General features: G+C 45.0%; 1 protein-coding gene and 1 long non-coding RNA gene across 5 annotated transcripts in view; one reads left to right on the forward strand and one right to left on the reverse strand.

The window, feature by feature from the left end:
- ZRANB3 (zinc finger RANBP2-type containing 3) overlaps positions 1 to 9,313 on the reverse strand; it is a 179,056-nt gene extending 169,743 nt beyond the window's left edge. Inside the window, exons 1-2 of one of the 4 annotated variants that reach the window (XM_075829205.1) lie at positions 9,244 to 9,313; positions 8,750 to 8,889 (exon numbers count right to left, since the gene is read on the reverse strand). The gene's annotated coding sequence lies outside the window, so the exon portion shown is untranslated. The other 3 variants (XM_075829207.1, XM_075829204.1, XM_075829206.1) reach the window with 3 other exon arrangements.
- LOC142655278 (uncharacterized) overlaps positions 8,949 to 19,700 on the forward strand; it is a 36,901-nt gene continuing 26,149 nt past the window's right edge. Inside the window, exon 1 of the long non-coding RNA XR_012849460.1 lies at positions 8,949 to 9,336. This is a non-coding gene — a long non-coding RNA (uncharacterized LOC142655278). The remainder of the gene's footprint in view (positions 9,337 to 19,700) is intronic.

Consider the following 19,700-nt stretch of genomic DNA (forward strand, 5'->3'; position numbering starts at 1 on the left):
CTGTGATCAACTCGGCATAAAGGACCCTACTAAGAAAAAAAAAAGGGAATTTTCAATTTGAGATGAGTTTGATACGGAAGCTACGGGTGCCGGATTATAATTCCGCACAATGCGGAGGTTGTTCGGAGCCGTTTGTAACAGCCCGTATCATGGGTCCAGCTATACCCACTGGTTTACCTACATAACGGCAACTCAGAGATGTTCTAATTTGAAGGCGCGGGTCTGGTGAATCCCTTTAAGACGACTTCTCCTCCATTATGACAGGACACTTCATGTACATGCAAAACAAGTGACCGGCACCGCCGACCGCGCGACAACAGGTGGAGGCCGAGGGGGCGACTTTTACATTAGGAATTTCAATTGGCTTTCTCTCCTGTGTAAATTCATTCAAAAATAGCTTTGCCAAATCGCGGCATTCACACTACTCTCTATTCACAACATTACAAGTGAATATATTTCCGCTTGAGGAAAATAAATTGGCCTCTTGAGGGATTGTTTTCTGAAAGATGAATCTATCTTTCTACGTTTCTCCCCCCAAAGGAAAGTCAAGGAGGAATTGGAAGATGAATTCTAAAATGGACATTATAATCAACCGCTGCTCATTATCATAGGTAGAAAGACACATTTAATAGCTCATAACCCCCCGGTGGATTTTAATAGGGACCCGTCCTCCTGCATTGAGTGCTAAAAATACTTCATTAAATCTTACCATTGAACCTGAGTGAATCGATTCCATTTACATCTCGCTGAAAGATGATGACAACTAGAAAAGGACATTTAAGTTAGTGATGGTATTAACCTTTGCTGCACCAGAGCAGCCCGGCGAGGCAAAGTGTGCAGGAATCAGCTGAGCCGACAATGCTCATATTAGAGTATTACACAGAACTCACAGCACATGCAGCTCCGTTATGTACAGTCTATGTGCTGGCTCTAGTGCCGATACCTCATAACAGTCAAAGGCCACGAGATGTAATCACCCAGCTTTCCATGAGTCCTGAAAGTCAATACTGCCTAATTACAGGACGTATCACTCACCACATCGAAGGCAGAGCGGACATACAGAGTTCTAGGAAAGCTGGGTGATGTCTTCAGTGAGAGCTGACGGGCAGCTATATTAGTGGTCAAACTATTTTTCCCACAAACAGATATAACTAAGAAACAGTGACATTTTTTAACAAGTCACTGTGTACATACATTACTTATCCTGTACTGATCCTGAGTTACATCCTGTATTATACTCCAGAGCTACACTCACTATTCTGCTGGTGGAGTCACTGTATACATACATTACATTACTTATCCTGTACTGATCCTGAGTTATATCCTGTATTATACTCCAGAGCTGCACTCACTATTCTGCTGGTGGAGTCACAGTGTACATACATTACATTACTTATCCTGTACTGATCCTGAGTTACAGCCTGTATTATACTCCAGAGCTGCATTCACTATTCTGCTGGTGGAGTCACTGTGTACATACATTACATTACTTATCCTGTACTGATCCTGAGTTACATCCTGTATTATACTCCAGAGCTGCACTCACTATTCTGCTGGTGCAGTCACTGTGTACATACATTACATTACTTATCCGGTACTGATCCTGAGTTACATCCTGTATTAGGCCCTGTTCACACTGAGTTTTTTAACGAGTTTTTTGACGCGGAAACCGCGCCACAAAACTCCTCAAAAACCCCCCGAAAATGCCTCCAATTGATTTCAATGGGAGTTGGACGAGTTTTTTTACCGCGAGTAAAAAAAGCGTGTCGCGGTAAAAAGAAGCGTCATGACCCATCTTGAGGCGGTTTCCACCACCAAAACCCCATTTCAATCAGGCAGAAAGAGTGAAAAAAATGCCTCGACGAGTGTTCTGACGAGTTTTTGTCAAACCACTGTGCAAAAAACGTCTGGAGCAGCTTTTGCAGGAGGAACACAGCCTTATACTCCAGACCTGCACGCACTACTCTGCTGGTGGAGTCACTGTGTACATACATTAGATAACTTATCCTGATTTATATCCTGTATTATACTCCAGAGCTGCACTCACTATTATGCTGGTGGAGTCACTGTGTACATACTTACATTACTTATCCTGTACTGATCCTGAGTTACATCCTGTATTATACTCCAGAGCTGCACTCACTATTCTGCTGGTGGAGTCACTGTGTACATACATTACATTACTTATCCTGTACTGATCTGGAGTTACATCCTGTAACAGGGACTCCTAGCGTCGTACATAACTATGATGCTAGGAGCCCGGCTCCCTGCAGTGTGTTTGGTCCGGGACTTGCGGCCGAAATACATTCTGTCCTTTACGGACCGAACATGCTCGTGTGAATCCAGCCTCATACAGGATGTAACTCAGGATCAGTACAGGATAAGTAATGTATGTACACAGTGACTCCACCAGCAGAATAGTGAGTGCAGCTCTGGAGTATAATACAGGATGTAACTCAGGATCAGTACAGGATAAGTAATGTAATGTATGTACACAGTGACTCCACCAGCAGAATAGTGAGTGCAGCTCTGGAGTATAATACAGGGTGTAACTGAAGATCAGTACAGGATAAGAAATGTAATGTATGTACACAGTGACTCCACCAGCAGAATAGTGAGTGCAGCTCCGGAGTATAATACAGGATGTAACTCAGGATCAGTACAGGATAAGTAATGTAATGTATGTACACAGTGACTCCACCAGCAGAATAGTGAGTGCAGCTCTGGAGTATAATACAGGGTGTAACTGAAGATCAGTACAGGATAAGAAATGTAATGTATGTACACAGTGACTCCACCAGCAGAATAGTGAGTGCAGCTCCGGAGTATAATACAGGATGTAACTCAGGATCAGTACAGGATAAGTAATGTAATGTATGTACACAGTGACACTACCTTTTATGTAGAATAAGGCCCCATGCACATGAACGTAAAAACACCCCTAATCACGGGCTGTAATTACGGCCCCATAGACTTCTATTGGCCACGGGTACCTCCCCGTATGCTTACAAGAAGGTGCCCGTGCCGTTGAAAAATATAGAACATGTCCTATTTCAGGCCGTCATTACGGTACGGGCAGGCCCATAGAAGTCTATGGGGCTCCCGTAATTACGGGTGACTACGTGTGTGCACCTGTAATTACGGGAGCGTTGCTAGGCGACGTCAGTGGATAATCACTGTCCAGGGTGCTGAAAGAGTTAAACAATCGGCAGTAACTCCTTCAGCACCCTGGACAGTGACTTCCGATCAAAATATAGATCAACGTGTAAGAAAAGAAAATAGAAGTTCGTACTTACCGAGAACTCCCTGCTTCTTCCTCCAGTCCAGCCTCCCGGGGTGACGTTTCAGCCCATGTGACCGCTGCAGCCAGGGAGGTCGGGCTGGATGTCGAAAGAGGGAGGCGTCACCAAGACAACGGCCGGGTAAGTATGAATTTATTTTACTTTTACTACGGAAAGGGCTGCCCCTTCTCTTTATCCTGCACTGATAGAGAGAAGGGGCTGCCGACTACTGCAGTGCAATTTTGCAGCGAAAACATGCCCGTAAATACGGGTGGAATACGTGTGACCAAGGACCCGTACTTACGGGAGGAAAAAAATGCGTTTGTGTGCATGAGGCCTTATTCTGTATATAAAAAGTAAAACAGTGTTTAAAAGGAGAATATTTGGCCAGAAACAGAGATGAACATTGTTGCAGCGTTTGAGAACTTGATGCTGTTCAGACCGAACACATAACCTTTTCTTCTGGAAAAGAGAGATCCATCCTCTGTGCTGTTTGCTCGTTTACACTTCCCCTGTGGTTTTGATTTTTTAATGACAAATATCATGACAGTATCCACCACATATGGAGGAGACAATATATTCAAACTGGAAACCTGGCACTGCAGATAGAGCAGCGCTCCCGCCTACTGCTGTCAGAGCTGGAGGACGAGCCAAGCGGGAAGGTAACGGATGCAACCGGCGATCAGATGAAGAACAGCACAGATACAATGTTACGACATCAGCTGTTACATAACGCCCCTCCCCCAACCCATAGCACGGACTGGAGGCCAAAGGTCCCAATCTACACACATTTGTGGCCACTAAAGGTTTCAAAAAGAAAAACAAGAAACAGAATGAACACAGTGGGGCAGATATTCATCACTGTGTCGCAGGGGATTATAGTCTTATATAGCTTAAAGGGGCTGTTCATTGCTACAGGTCCAGCCGCTGAAACCCCTAGAGACCAGCCGATATCCATAGAGAAAGTTGTGGGCCACCACCGCAGGGAAAATGTACCACACGAGGCCCATATAATATACGTTTTTAAGATTTCTTAAGTCAGTGAATGGAGACATTCCAGAAGTGTATGCAGAAGTGTAGAACTGTAGAGGTTCTCAACCACTGGCTGTAAACAGATTGTTTCCATTCACTGATAGCAAGCAATAATCTTGTCATTTTGTGGAATTTCTTTTATTATTTCAAATCAGAGCCTCTGCAGTTGTGAACCAATACTTTGTAAATCGCCAAATTCGGCCTCAATTTTACATGGTGCTCTTTCACTCCTGAGCCCTGTCAAATGTCCAGGCAAAAGATTAGGGCCACATGTAGGGTGTTCCTAAAACCAGGAAACACAGTATAATACTTAGAGAGCTGTCTTGATATGGTGGCACAAGCTGGCCACCACATATTGGCATATCTACGGAAAAAATAAAATTTTCACTCTGCAACATCGAGTGCACACGAATTTCTTCAAAACACCTGTGGGGTTACTATGCTCACTACACCCCTAGGTAAATACCTTGAGGGGTGTAGTTTCCAAAATGGGGTCACTTCTGGGGGGTTTCCACTGTTTTGGTCCCACAGGCTTTGCAAATGCGACATAGCGCCCAGAAACCAATCCAGCAAAATCTGCACTCCAAAAGCCAAATGGCACTCCTTCCCTTCTGAGCCCTGCCGTGTGTCCAAACAGCGGTTTATGGCCACATATGGAGTATTGCCGTACTTGCTTTACAAATGTTGGGTTCTTTTTTTCTTTATTTGTTTGTTTGTTGAGAAAATGAAAAAAATGTTAGCTAAATATACGTCTTACTGAAGAAAAGGGATTTTTTTTTTATTTCACTGCCCAATTCTAATTAAATCTATGAAACACCTGTTGGATCAAAACTCTCACTACAACCCTAGATGAGTTCCACAAGGGGTGTAGTTTCCTAAATGAAGTCACTTTTTGGGCGTTTTCACTGTTTTGTCCCCTCAGGGGCTTTGCAAATGCGACATGGCTCCAAAAGTCAAATGGCGCTCCTTCCGTTCTAAGCCCTGCCGTGTGTCCAAACAGCCGGTTATTACCACATGTGGGGTATTGTTTTACTCTAGAGAAATTGCTTTACAAATTTTGCGGTGCTTTTTCTCCTTTAGTCCTTGTGGAAATCAGAAAAAAATTAGCTAAGCCTACATTTTCTTTACAAGATTTTCATTTTCACGGCCTACTTCCAATAATTTCTGCGATAAACCTGTGGGTTCAAAATGCTCACTATACCCCTAGATAATTTCCTCAAGGGGTGTAGTTTCTAAAATGGGGTCAAATTTCATTTATAGTAGACATTTGGGGGATGATAATTGGCAACAATTTCGCGTGGTATAACTGCCTGTCTTACAAGCAGAAACATTTAAATTTAGAAAAATGCAAATTTTTGCAACTTTGCCTCGAAAATTTTGGTGTTTTTCACAAATAAATACTGAATGCATAGAGCAAATTTTCCCATTAACATAAAGTCCAATGTGTCACAAGAAAATCTCAGAATCGCTTGGATAGGTAAAAGCATTCCGAAGTTAATACCACATAAAGTGACACGTCAGATTTGAAAAATGAGGCTCTGCAAGGAAGGTCAAAAGTGGGCACAGGGGAAGGAGTTAAATACAGAGGGGCAAGTTTACCAATATTGGTGCACCAGTATTCATTATTTAAGCAGTATGGGATTTTGATGAATATGGCGCAGCTAATGAGCTGCAACAGTTTTTACTTTATCTTACCTGTCGTAACGGACACCACTCCATAGTGGAAAAGCGGCGCAGCCTCCCATTCAATAAAACCCTCCGCAGTCGCACTTTTTCCAACAGTGTCGGAAAAATGGCCAAGTAAATATGGTGTTTAGTATAAAACGTTATTATTTAAACCGCAATTGCTCTGATAAATAAGCCCCAAAGTATATTGCAATATCGTAGAAGCCGCTCTCCGGCCGGGGGTTCACATACTTTCTGCTACAGTTCATAGTAGAATATCGAGTCGCGTGTAAACGCAGCATCCACTTATGTCTTGTGTGATAAATATTAGTATAAAAGGACGTGAACTTAAACATAATGTATCACCCGGCGTCCCCCACATGACCACCGACAGATTATCATCCACTGGAAGGAATCAATGAATGTCCTACTCAATGACAACAAGCAGTGATCTTGAAAACCATAAGGAATTAATACAGAATGTATATTGGAAAATTAGAAAACTTTTTATTATGCAAAAAATAACATTCATTTGCTGAAACTGGACAACCCCTACCAACATTGTGCCTCCCGTGCCCTCCATCCCCGTCTCCTAACCCTCCCCATCCACGCGCCCTGTCTCAACCGCCCATTTCTATTCATTGTCTCAGAATTCCCCATCCTGGCACGGTTTCTTGACCCCCTATCAATGTGCCCCGTCTCCTAATCCACCCATCCTTGTGGCCCTTCTGTTGACCCCCCCCCCACCCTAATGTCCCATCTCGAGACCTGACTCCTACGTCCCCCCATCTCCTGTTACATCCTCCTGACACCCCAGTTCCTCATGCCCCATCATGACTCCCCCTGTCCCTCTGCCACATCTACTGTCCCCCACATCATCGTACCTATTTCCGCTCTTCCCCATCCTCCTGCCCATCTTCACCCCCATCCTCGTGCCCATCTCCCGCCTCCCCACATCCTCGTGCCCATCTCCCGCCTCCCCACATCCTCGTGCCCATCTCCCGCCTCCCCACATCCTCGTGCCCATCTCCCGCCCCCCACATCCTCGTGCCCATCTACCGCCTCCCCACATTCTAGTGCCCATCTCCCGCCCCCCCACATCCTCGTGCCCACCTACCGCCTCCCCACATCCCCGTGCCCATCTACCGCTTCCCCACATCCCCGTGCCCATCTACCGCCTCCCCACATCCCCGTGCCCATCTACCGCCTCCCTACATCACCGTGCCCATCTACCGCCCCCCCACGTCCTCATCTACTGCCCCCACATCCCCGTGCCCATCTACCACCTCCCCACGTCCCCGTGCCCATCTACCACCTCTCCACGTCCCCGTGCCCATCTACCGCCCCCCCACGTCCCCGTGCCCATCTACCGCCCCCCCACGTCCTCGTGCCCATCTACCACCTCCCCACATCCCTGTGCCCATCTACCGCCTCCCCACATACCCGTGCCCATCTACCGCCCCCCCACGTCCTCGTGCCCATCTACCGCCTCCCCACGTCCCCGTGCCCATCTACCGCCTCCCCACGTCCCCATCTACCGCCTCCCCACGTCCCCATCTACCGCCTCCCCATCTACCGCCTCCCCACGTCCCCATCTACCGCCTCCCCATCTACCGCCTCCCCACGTCCCCATCTACCACCTCCCCACATCCCCGTGCCCATCTACCGCCTCCCCACATCCCCATCTACCGCCCCCCCACATCCCCGTGCCCATCTACCGCTCCCCCACATCCCCGTGCCCATCTACTGCTCCCCCACATCCTCGTGCCCATCTCCCGCCCCCACATCCTCATGTCCATCTCCTGATGTCTATTTGCGCCCAGCTTTCTCGCTGTGCTTTATCTACTGAAGCTGCCATCATGCCACCCGTCCTCTTGATGCCGTCACTATGCCGTCGGCGTGGCAATTTTCCATACCACTACTCTATTGACCCAGGTTCCATTATAACTAGTAACCATAATCTCTAAACTGGTTGTCTGCAACCTGTGACCCCCCCCCAAACTGATATGAAACTACAACTCCCAGCATAGTGGGAACGCTGAGAGTTGCAGGTTTACAACAAGCAGAGAATCACAGGTTGCAGATCAGACCTCCCGGTGCCAGTCTCCTAATCAGCTACAACCGGGCAGGCTGCCTACCCCCAGTATCCTGTCTCCTACCACCGTGACCCCCTCCAATGTGCCCAGTCACTATGCCCCTCACACATGTTGCCCTCTGGTTCCCTATCCCGCCTTCCACACATCACCGCCATCATTATTACCATTACAGTGACATCACACTCACACTGTCTGTTATTTCCAGCGCAGGGTGCGCACAAGCCAGCGACTACGTCAGAGAATCAGCCAAATTACGTCATTCAAAGTTCGCGCGCCACATCCGGAAATGACGACAGAAAGGGGCGTGGCATATAAGGTTGTTCCCTGCACTGTGTATGGTAAAGACTTACTGCTCTCATTCGCTGTTAAAACTACAGCTCCCAGCATGCCATGTGAGAGGGAGGAGCTACTGAGGCCTGCCACGGCATGCTGGGACTTGTAGTTTCAAAACAGCCGGAGAGCCACAGATTGCAAAACGTTGCATAGACTAGAAGATAGATAGATAGATAGATAGATAGATAGATAGATAGATAGATAGATAGATAGATAGATAGATAGATAGATAGATAGATAGATAGATAGATAGATTAGATAGATAATATTGTTATGTCCTTAATTTGTTAATTTCTGTCCATTTTATTTTAATTACAATAACTCATCTTCAAAATACTTTACCGATTCTCGTCTGTTCCCATCCTGCGGTCTGCTCGGCCCTCTACCGCTGTATACAATCATGCGTGACAGTGTTTTATCCTTAGTGATGATAGAGAATGTCTGCCCCGGTCCCGTGACGTGCCCTCACTACAATTTTGCACCTATAGAAAAGTTATTGGAATCCTTAGATAATCCCTTTAGGCTTTGTTCATATTTATAATGGAAAAGCCATGACGCAGCGCCGGATCCGCTGTACAACGGAAACTACTGGCCACTAATAAGTCCCGCTGACTTACAATGGTGTCGCCGGGGTTGGGTCGTGGTGTCCATCATTTTGATGGATAGAATAGCGCTGCATGCATCACTTCTTCCCATCAAATCTGACAGAATATGCGACAGAGGCTCCAATACAAATGTGAATAAGAAACTCTCAGGGTATAAAGTGTTAAAGGGGCTTCCGACTAAAAAAAAAATCCCCAGGAGTTCCCCATAACACGATGACGTTTGTCACGTACCTCCCTTTCGGCTCAGGTTCCCCGTCGCCAGTCACTGTTGGACTCCACATGTGTGATTGGCCACCAGAGTCATGTGACTTAATGTTTGGGAAAGTGAGTAAAGCGCGTTTTATGTGACTCCATTATGTATGAAGAATCCATTTTATAGTTTGAAGTATCTGTTTCTCTGTAAGACCAAATTTATGCTGGGACTGTCTGAGAAGTCATGTGTTTACGTTTCTTTATCTAAGTTTCCTATGAGAATGTAGACGAGTTGACCTCACAGCTGGAAGATTCTCATGGGAAAGCTTGTCTTACCTGTGATTTCTCCTAAGGGTATGTTCGCACACCCTATTTACGGACGTAATTCGGGCGTTTTAGCCCCGAATTCCGTCCGAAAATACGGCTCCAAAGCGTCGGCAAACATCTGCCCATTGATTTGAATAGGCTTCACGATGATCTGTGCCGACGGTCATTTTTTTAAGGCGCCGCTGTCAAATGACGGCGCATAAAAAAGACGGCCGCGTCAAAGAAGTGCCTGTCACTTCTTGAGACGTAATTGGAGCCGTTTTCCATTGACACAATGGAAAAACAGCTCCAATTACGTCCGTAATGGACGCAGCGAAAGACGCCTGCACTTGTCATTACGTCTCAAGTTGCGGAGCTGTTTTCTCCAGAAAATAGCACAGTAATTTCAGCCGTAACGGACGCTGCCGTGTGAACATACCCTTAGAAACCTTTCTCAGCTCAAGCCAACTCCCTACTTGTGGGACACAATTGCACCTGCGTACAAAGAATAAAAGTGGAGAAGGATTTTTGGGTATACAAATCAAGACTGTGTGTGTCTTTACTTCTCTCCGATATATCAATATAACTAATGGATTTGGTTCTGGGCAAGTGACTGAAGTGACTTGTGTCCCCACAAGTAGGGAGTTGACAAACCCATCTAAGGCCCTGTTCACACAGAGTTTTTTGACAAGTTTTTTGACGCGGAAACCGTGCCGCAAAACTCGTCAAAAAAGGCCCTAAAATGCCTCCCATTGATTTCAATGGGAGGTGGGGGCGGTTTTCTCCCGCGAGCGGTAAAACCGCCTCATGGGAATAAGAAGCGACATGCCCTATCTTCGGGCGTTTACGCCTCTGACCTCCCATTGACATCAATGGGAGGCAGAGAAAGCGTATTTCGCTGTGTTTTATGCCCACGGCGCTCAATGGCCATGGGCGAAAAACGCCGTGAAAAAATGCCGCCGCGGCGTGCAGGGAGAGGAAAATCTGCCTCAAACTTCCAAACGGAAATTTGAGGCAGAATTTCCACCTGCAAAAAAACTCTGTGTGAACACAGCCTAAACCTTCAGTCTAATATATTTTGAACAGGATTGCATCAGCAATATTATGAACAAAGCCTCTACTGCAGCCACCGTCTCCGAGATCGACACCTGGGGACCAAATTTTAATTTGCAAAATATTGCAAACTTTGTGCACTTTAGTGTTCAGTTTTACAAATGTATTTTATTAAAATGTTGAATCCCTAACCCAGAGAGATGATCAATTTGAACTATGGGGTACGACATGACCCAGCACAAGTGCCTGGCGGAGCCATCAGCAAGTGCTATACTGCTTGCTGACGGACTCTTGCCAGCCCCCAGTTCTAACAGAACAAAAGCAAAAAGTACACACAGCATAACAATGAAGACAAGATGATGGCACCAGGCGTATGTGGGCCATCTCTACTCCATCCGCAGCTTGGAAAACATAATTAGTGTAAACTCATATCGCTATGAGGTCCCCAAGCCCAGTTATCTGCCCAGGTTTACCTGGTGTTGATGTCAGTGCCGTTTGGAACACTTTTAAACACAACATTGGTGGTTCACTTTTAGGGTATGTTCACGCAGCTTATTTACGGCGAAAACATCTGCCCATTGATTTCAATGGGAAAAACGGCGTTCTGTTCCGATGGGGCGTTTTTTTTTTACGCAGTCATTTTAAAAAAAATGGTTAAAGAACGGCCACAAGAAAGAAGTGCATGTCACTTCTTGAGCCATTTTCAGAGCCGTTTTTAATTCAGCTCCAAAAACGGCCGTAAAAAATGCTGCGAAAAATGCAGGTTTGATTAAAAAACGGCTGAAAATCAGGAGCTGTTTCCCTTGAAAACACCTCCGTATTTTCATATGTTTTTCGCTAAGCATGTGAACATACCCTCAGGGGTAAAAATTGGTGGAAAAATCGGAAGCAGAACGCCTCCAAACATGTGCGCATTGATTTCAATGGGAAAAACGGCATTCTGTTTTTAAAAACGGCCGCGTATAAAAACGGCCGTGGAAAAGAAGTGCATGTCACTTTTTTAGACATTTTTCGAGCCGTTTTTCATTGAATATAAGAAAAACAGCTCCAAAAACGGCCGTAAAAAATGCAGTGAAAAACGTGAGTTGCTTAAAAAAATGACTGAAAATCAGGAGCTGTTTTCCCTTGAAAACAGCTCCGTATTTTTAGACGTTTTTACCCTAAGGCTGGATTCACACGAGCATGTTACGTCCGTAATGGACGGAACGTATTTCGGCCGCAAGTCCCGGACCGAACGCACTGCAGGGAGCCGGGCTCATAGTTATGTACGACGCTAGGAGTCCCTGCCTCTCCGTGGAACTGCTGTCCCGTACTGAAAACATGATTACAGTACGGGACAGTTGTCCTGCAGCGAGGCAGGGACTCCTAGCGTCGTACATAACTATGAGCCCGGCTCCCTGCAGTGCGTTCGGTCCGGGACTTGCGGCCGAAATACGTTCCGTTCATTACAGACCGAACATGCTCGTGTGAACCCAGCCTAACAGTATTTCTTACTATTGGATTCTGAAATGTTGATTTTTACCTTCCATTGTTCGCCCGTCCCGCACAGCACAGGTGCTGAGTAAACAGACGCAGCTTGACCTATACTTCCTGAACAAAATCTTGGGAGTTGCAGTTTTTGCATTTTGTTCAATTATATTCTCTCCGGTTTCTGCAGCTCATGCAAAATAAAAATTGTTGGAAAAACAATACAGTAAAGTGAAGCTCGGTGTATACTGTCACACGGTCTGCTTTGTGAGATATATACCAAAATCTGAATTCATTAAAAAATATATATATATATATTTTTGTAATGTACCTTGAGTTATTATTTTTGGTTATTTTTTTTTTATCACCTCTACAGCTTCCACGGATATTGTCATCCACATTTCCCAACATCCTGAATGTCACTCATTTGTAGATTTGCCATTGAAGCCTAATTAATAACATACGAATAAAAGAAAACATTTTTGTAACTACTTGACACAAGAGGAAACTTTTTTATCTTTTATTTATTGCCTTTCGTTATATAGCGCCGATATATTCTGCAGCGCTTTAGAAATATATAGCAATCACTCACATCAGTCCCTATACTAAATAGGCTTAGGGTATGTTCACACGGCCAAATTTCAGACGTATACGAGGCGTATTAGGCCTAGTTTTACGTCTGAAAATAGGGCTCCAATACGTCGGCAAACATCTGCCTATTCATTTGAATGGGTTTGCCGACGTACTGTGCAGACGACCTGTCATTTACGCGTCGTCGTTTGACAGCTGTCAAACGACGACGCGTAAAAATACAGCCTCGTCAAAAGAAGTGCAGGACACTTATATACATTATATGCAGGACACTTCTTTGGACGTTTTTGGAGCTGTTTTCTCATAGACTCCAATGAAAACAGCTCCAAAAACGGACGTAAAAAACGCCGCGAAAAATGCGAGTTGGTAAAAAAACGTCTGAAAAGCAGGGTCTGTTTTCCCTTGAAAACAGCTCTGGATTTTCAGACGTTTTTGTTGACTACGTGTGAACGTACCCTCACAAACTGGGGCTAATTTACCTTTCAGTATGTTTTGGAGTGTGGGAGGAAATCTCATATTTTGGATAATGTTTTTTAGGGGAAAATATTTTCAAAATTCCTCTAAACTGGAGCTTAATGTTCACACTGAGTTTTTTGCCGGCGTAAATTCTGTTTCAAAATTCCGTTTGGAAGTTTGAGGCAGATTTTCCTCTCCCCGCACGCCGATTTTCACGGCGTTTTTCGCCCGCGGCCATTGAACGCCGCAGGCATAAAACTACACGAAATACACTTTCTCTGCCTCCCATTGATGTCAATGGGAGGTCAGAGGCGTAAACGCCCGAATATAGGGTATGTCCCTTCTAAAACCGTCTCGTGGGGAAAATACGCCTCCGCCTCCCATTGAAATCAATGGGAGGCATTTTCGGGCCGTTTTTGACGACTTTTGCGGTGAAAAAGAAGTGCAGGTCACTTGACTCTAGAAAACAGCTCCAAAAACGGCCGTAAAAAACGCAGCGAAAAACACAGCGAAAATCACGAGTGGCTCAAAAAACGTCTGCAAATCAGGAGCTGTTTTCCCTTGAAAACAGCTCCGTATTTTCAGTCGTTTTTGAGTTTGAGGGTATGTGCACACACACTAATTACATCCGTAATTGACGGACGTATTTCGGCCGCAAGTACCGGACCGAACACAGGGCAGGGAGCCGGGCTCCTAGCATCGTAGTTATGTACCACGCTAGGAGTCCCTGCCTCGCTGCAGGACAACTGTCCCGTACTGAAAATATGATTACAGTACGGGACAGTTGTCCTGCAGCGAGGCAGGGACTCCTAGCGTGGTACATAAGTATGATGCTAGGAGCCCGGCTCCCTGCCCTGTGTTCGGTCCGGTACTTGCGGCCGAAATACGTCCGTCAATTACGGACGTAATTCCCTCGTGTGCACATACCCTAATGAGGGTATGTGCACACATAGTGACCAAAAACGTCTGAAAATACAGAGCTGTTTTCAAGGGAAAACAGCCCCTGATTTTCAGATGTTTTTTGAGCAACTCGCGTTTTTCGCGCCGTTTTTCGCGCCGTTTTTTACGTCCGTTTTTGGAGCTGTTTTCATTGGAGTCTATGAGAAAACAGCTCCAAAAATGTCCAAAGAAGTGTCCTGCACTTCTTTTGACGAGGCTGTATTTTTACGCGTCGTCGTTTGACAGCTGTCAAACGACGACGCGTAAATGACAGGTCGTCTGCACAGTACGTCGGCAAACCCATTCAAATGAATGGGCAGATGTTTGCGAACGTATTGGAGCCGTATTTTCAGACGTAAAACGAGGCATAATGCGCCTCGTTTACGTCTGAAAATAGGTCGTGTGAACCCAGCCTGAGTGTGAACATACCCTAATAAATAACAGGTGGATGCTGCATGTCATAGACACGCAGGACTCACTGACACTGAACCCGTCAGTCCCACAGACTCGGATAAAGGTTTTGGCGTAAGATAATAAAAACTAATTATAAAGTTGCATAAAACACACTGATTGATATTGTTATTTAAAAAAAAATAGCTTTCAAAGGTGTTCATCGCCTTTATTGCATGCATCAAGGACATGTGAACTGTCCCTGTATGGCAGCACTGGGAGTCCCTACAGGTCCCAATTACATAGGCAGTCCATGTGCTGCTGTTTGTTGACTGTAGATATTGTATTCTCCTTATGCCTGTAATGCCGGTGTCCCCCACAGCATTTAATTGCTTTTATTTCACATGTTTTTCAAAGTTAAAAAAAGTAACATATTAATATCTGTACACAATATTGTCCCATTTTATTGTTGCGTTTGTATGCTCTAGGTATGCAGTTTTTAATTGCGGTTCTCTCTATAGACTTCAATAGGCTTTTTAATATCCCTATGTACAAAAATACATCATTTAAAGTGTAGCTAAACGCCCGAAATACGACTGAAAACACTGCGTGGGGTATGTTCACATGCAGTGTTTTCATCCGTATTTCGGGGCGTTTGATGTCAATGGGAGGTCAGAGGCGTAAACGTGCGAAGATAGGGCATGTCCCTTCTTTCTCCCGCGAGGCGGTTTTACCTCTCCCGGGAGAAAACCGCCTCCGTCTCCCTTTGAAATCAATGGAAGGCATTTTCGGACAGTTTTTGACGAGTTTCGCCGAGCGGTTTCCGCGCCTCAAAAAACGCCTGAAAAGAAGCCTCAAAAGAAGCTCCAAATTTCATTTTCAGCTTCAAAAACGCCTGAAAATCAGAGGCTGTTTTCTCTGAAATGAGCTCCGTATTTTCAGACGTTTTTTGTTAAGCGTGTGAATGTACCCTTAGGCTATGTTCACACGCAAACTCAAAAACGTCCGAAAATACGGAGCTGTTTTCAAGGGAAAACAGCTCCTGATTTTCATACGTTTTTTAAGCCACTCGCGTTTATTGCAGAGTTTCTCGCTGCGTTTTTTACGGCTGTTTTTGGAGCTGTTTTCAATAGAGTCAATGAAAAACGTGTCCCAACACGTCCCAAGAAGTGACCTGCATTTCTTTTTAGCGGTCGTTTTTTTACGCGGACGTTTTTAAAAACGGCTGCGTAAAAAAACGGCCCATAGTAATAGAACGCCGTTTTTCCCATTGCAATCAATGGGCAGATGTTTGGAGGCATTCTACTTCCGATTTTCCGTCCATTTTTCTGCCGTTTTCGGCCTGTGTGCACATACCCTTATTCTTCCAGAGCAGCTTATGAAATGAAAACTGAGCCCTGATTGGTTGCTACGGGGGAAGTTCCTTGAACACAGCCCGATGCGGGCTCTGAAAACGAGCGCTGATCGACGAGACAGTTTGTCGATCGGCACTCGTTTGCTCCTTTCACAAGGAGGTATGATCGAAAATGTATAGGGACGAACGACCATTACTACGATCATTCGCCCCCATACATTTCCATCATGTCGGCAGCACATCTCCGTTTACACAAAATACTGTGTTGTAACATTATGGGGATATGGGTTGCTATGGGCAACAACTCCACTTTTCTTTTGTACCTCTTCTGATAAATCCCTCCCCATGTTTTTTTTTTTGAGCTTTTCATTCACATGCCTCCATAGACCAGACAATGTATTCAATTCAGTGTAAAAATTAAGCCACAATAAGACAAGGAGGAGATGGAAGGGGTTATGCATTTCTCAGAAGCTTGGGTGACTCTGTGACTAAACGAGTTCTCCGTGGCTGCTAGAAATGTTTTCTTCCTGGGCCGAGCTACAAGACGGAGAAGAGGTCTGTAGCATAACTGGCTGACATCGGCAGAATATGCAGCACATAGCGATAGTACGAGACGAGCTTAGCTTTGATTTTGTGGAAAAGACGCGCTTTAATATAAAGACATTTTAAATGTAAAATCTTCATAGGAAGCTATTCCGTGTATGTGGCTTTGATGAAGGCCTCCTAGAAAAGACTTCGGGGCCTTGTGTCTTGTAGTCTTTGATTATATCAGACTTTGACAAAAGAGGACACGATGCGGAGACCTTGTGCAATGAGCTGATGTACGTTTACCTCATGAAGACTTAACCCAAAACAAGCAGTGCTGTAATATTTTCACCCAGCTCGTCAGTCAATATATTTGCATCGATGGTTGTTGTGTTTAATCACCAAAGACAAACAATCTTATATCTACTACAACCTAGGAAACAAATCGGTGCGTGCACAAGTAGTACAAGCGCATCCGAGAAAGTTGGAGGAGACTGGTAGTGATATATAAGGCCTCATGCCCACTTCAGTTTTTTCCATCAGGGTGCTCTCCGTTTTTGTCACTGATGGCACCCTGAACCCATCCATTTCAATGGGTCCATGCACACTTCCGTTATTTTGACGGATCCGTTGTTCCGTTCCGTCAAAAGTAGAGCATGTCCTATTTTGGTCAGCGATTCCGTGACCTTGGGGCCCATGGAAGTCAATGGGTTCGTCAAAAAAAACGGACGGCACACGGAAGGCTTCCGTGTCCGGTCCTTTTTTGACGGATCCGTTGCCCTAGCAATGGCAGGGCGTGCCAAAGTTCACAGATTGGGACAAGTTCAAATAAAGTTCAATACCTTTAGTTTTTTTTTTAACGGAAACACAGAAGCCAAACGGAAGCACAACATACGTTTGAAACGGAAACAGGGAACAGAGACGGAGTACACACGGAAACCACATGGATACCATAACGGACACACAGATCCGTGAGAAACGGGCGTGAAAATGGTGATGGAAGTGTGCATGAGGCCTAACAGCCAGGGCGATGTCAATCAAACATGGAAAGTTGAAGTCAGGAGTCAGGACTATGTGACTCTTCAGCATAGCGGCACCGCCCCATGATCCTTTAATGAGTAACTAGCATATAGCGTGCGTCATTTTAAAAGTTGATTTTATCGATTTTGCTCAATCTGAAAAAAACCTACAGGGGAATGTTTGGAAATATTGTCAGGTCATGTACTACCGCATGGTGGCGGTTCAAGGGGTAAAAATTACCTGACCAGTTCCCATTAAAGATACAATGAATTGAAAACAATTTGTTATTAGAAATATATTCTATATAATTACAGCTCCGGAACCAATATCTGACATATACGGCTCCAGAACCAAGCTCAGTACATATATACAGCACCAGAACAAAGCTCATTACATATTTACAGCACAAGAATCAAGCTCAGTACATATATACAGCACCAGAACAAAACTCAGTACATATATACAACTCTAGAACCAAGCTCAGTACATATATACAACCCCAGAACCAAGCTCAGTACATATATACAACACAAGAACCAAGCTCAGTACATATATACAGCACCAGAACAAAGCTCAGTACATATATACAACTCTAGAACCAAGCTCAGTACATATATACAACCCCAGAACCAAGCTCAGTACATATATACAACACAAGAACGAAGCTCAGTACATATATACAGCACCAGAACCAAGCTCAGTACATATATACAACACCAGAAAAAAGCTCAGTACATATATACAGCACCAGAACAAAGCTCATACATATATACAGCACCAGAACCAAGCTCAGTACATATATACAGCACCAGAACCAAGCTCAGTACATATATACAGCACAAGAACTAAGCTACTTACATATATGCAGCCCCAGAACAAACCTCAATACATAAATACAGCACCAGAACAAAGTTCAGTGCACAAATACAACTCCCGAACAAGCTCAGCACATAAATACAGCACCAGAACCAAGCTCAGTACATATATACAACACCAGAACAAAGCTCAGTACATATAAACAGCATCACAACCAAGCTCAGTACATAAATACAGCACCAACACAAATACAGCAAAATTTAGTGCAACCCCTGCCGTATATGTTTGTACGGCGTTAAACTACAGCTCCCAGCATGGTCCGAACAATGGTAAGGATATGCTGGGAGTTGCTGTTTCACAAAAAAAATCATACCAACTATCATCTCACTGCAGATTATACAGTGACTACATTGCTGATTATAGGCAGAATAAACATTTACATTAAGTGACTCACCGGTGACTATCTAAGATTTTAGTTCTTTTTCTCTTTTCTTCTCCCTCAGTCCAGACCTCTATGACGACTTCTCCCGGCCACAGCCCATTTCTGCAGTTTTCTGCGCAGATGTCTGCACCTATAAATGAAGATAAAATTCTCATGATGCCACACACTATGCCCTAAATATAATAGTGCCATACACTGCACATCTAATTATAATAGCACCATACACTGCCCCTGATTATAATATCACCTTACACTGTGTTCCACACACACAGTTCTCCCTGCAGATAGTGCCCCCATAGAGCCCTCTGTAGATAGTGCTCCCCATAGATAGTGCCCTACATAGATCCCCCTATAGATAATGCCCTACATATAGCCCCTCTGTAGATAGTGCCCCACATATAGCCCCATGTAGATAGTGCCCCACATATAGCCCCATTGAAAATAGTGCCTCACATACAGCCCTCCTGTATATAGTGCCTCACATATAGCCCTCTGTATATAATTACCCACATATAGCCCCCTGTATATAGTGTCTCACATATAGCCCCCTGTATATAGTGCCTCACATATAGCCCCCTGTATATAATGCCCCACATACAGCCCCCTGTATATTGTGCCTCACATAGCTCCCCTGTAAATAGTTCCCTACATATAGCCCCCCTGTAGATTGTGCCCAACATATAGCCCTCCCCTCCTGTAGATAATGTGACGCACACTTTTTAAAGAAAAAAACAACATTACATACTCACCTTGATCCCATTTCCGCGTCGTCCTGTGTCAATGCAGACCTGCTCTTTTCTGAGAAGGTCTGCTCGGGCTGAATGATGCAAGCGACATGATGACGTAATCGCGCCACTTGCATCGTTGAAAGGCGCTGATTGGCAGACAGAATGACTTGCCCCGTCAATCAGCGCCTTTCAACAATGGAAGCGGTTCGCGTTGTCGAAAGGCGCTGACTGGTGGGGCAAGTCATTCTGCCGTGCCAATCAGCATCATTGTAAGCTGCTGAATGGTCGGGCACGGAATGTGTAATTGTACCTGCGTTCTATAGATGCAGGTACAATTAGTGCAGAAGGGGGTGGCGGTGGCAGTTTTCAGTGGTGCCGCCGCCCCCTCAGAGAGGCAGCAGGCCGCCGC

This window comes from Rhinoderma darwinii, chromosome 6 (genome assembly GCF_050947455.1).
Source record: "Rhinoderma darwinii isolate aRhiDar2 chromosome 6, aRhiDar2.hap1, whole genome shotgun sequence".
In the NCBI taxonomy this organism is placed as follows: Eukaryota; Metazoa; Chordata; class Amphibia; order Anura; family Rhinodermatidae; genus Rhinoderma; species Rhinoderma darwinii.